We start from the raw sequence: 1,445 nt of genomic DNA, 5'->3' as shown, positions 1-1,445 counted from the left end.
CCACCCACTATTTCTCAAAGCAGTCACAAAGTCCATTCAATTTCAAGGTAGGGGACATAGACCCATAACTCAATGGAGAGAGTAAGGTTAGACTGTAAGAAGAAATCAGAAATAAGACATGGTTTTAACCATTTTAGGAAAACACAAAGTCCCATATTAACAAGAAAGGGATTCCCTGGTGCCTCAGATGGCGAAGAGCCTGCCTACAATGTGGGAGACCCAAGTTCCATCCCTGGGTTGGGAAGATCCCCTGGAGAAGGAAAGGGCAACCCACTCCAGTATTTCTGCCTGGAAAATCCCATGGACAGAGAAGCCTGGCAGGCTACAGTCCATAGGGTTGAAAAGAGACGGACACAACTAAGTGACTTCACTTTTACTTTCATATTAACAAGCTATAGTAAATTGAGAAGTAAAAATGAAATTACAGTACATTACCTCCACAACATTTGCCATATTTTTGAAAGCATGTTTTTAATCTTGTTGAAAACGTCTTGCAATATACTCTTCCCAGCTTCTTCCCTTACATTTTTCATTTGTTCATTATACTTGTCTGTTATCGCCTTTATTTTTTTCATCTTTTCTTCTGGTGGTTTATGGGCACATTCCACTTCTACTTGTTCAATTTGCATGTTAAATGTCAGCTAGTTCATCATCAAGTATTCCTCCTGTTGTCTCAGCTTTTGGTCTATGTCCTTATAAATGGGGTCAGAAAAGTAAGCCCCTTGGTTGTTCTGCTCCATCTTGTCTATCAGCTCCACCAGCTCCTGCACCTGAGCTTCCTTCTCAGCCTGCTCTGTGTTTTTGCTGCTATCAAAAGCACAGCAGCAGTCTCCACACTCCTGCAGGAGGCTTTGTAGGTTTCCATCTGAACCCTCCAGAAAATTGCTCAGGCTCTGGTCCTCCAGCTCCTCTTTGCGAGTGAATAAGATGATCATATACTTCATGGCTGCTTCCCCAAACAAAGCCTTGACCAACGCCACGGTTTGCTGCTCTTCCTGTGTGTAGCGGCCCAGCTGCAGGACCAAGACGATGGCGTGAGGCCCGGGACAGGAGGCGAGGACACATCGGCTGATTTCCCTGTAGGTGGTGTTCAGGCTCTCCTTGGTGTCAAAGAGGCCTGGGGTGTCAACAACAAGAAGCTCTCTCCCCTTCCATTCCCAGGATGCTTTCTGACAAGTTTTGGTAACAGCTTGGGCAGCAACCCTAGAGTCAAATACTTTCCCCCGAGGATAGTGTTTGCAGTCGCACTTTTCCCACATCCGGTCTTCCCTACCAACACGATCCTCAGAGCGTTGTTAGGGGTGGTAGCCATGTTTACATCAAGAGTCTCGGCAGTACTTAGACTCCACCTTAAGAAAAGGAAGGAGAGGGGAAAAGAGTCAATTGAGGTAAGTAGGAACCATTCTCAAGTCTTTTTTTAACTTCTTTTGCCTCCCTGAACAGAA

General features: G+C 45.3%; 1 pseudogene; it reads right to left on the bottom strand.

Moving 5' to 3' along the window:
* Positions 1-355: 355 nt before the first annotated feature.
* On the bottom strand, positions 356-1,422 carry LOC108634698 (annotated as a pseudogene).
* Positions 1,423-1,445: the final 23 nt, after the last annotated feature.

Source organism: Capra hircus, unplaced genomic scaffold (assembly GCF_001704415.2).
Source record: "Capra hircus breed San Clemente unplaced genomic scaffold, ASM170441v1, whole genome shotgun sequence".
Taxonomy (NCBI): Eukaryota; Metazoa; Chordata; class Mammalia; order Artiodactyla; family Bovidae; genus Capra; species Capra hircus.
The sequence above is the reverse complement of the archived record's forward strand: the minus strand, read 5'-3'. Positions and strand labels throughout refer to the sequence as shown.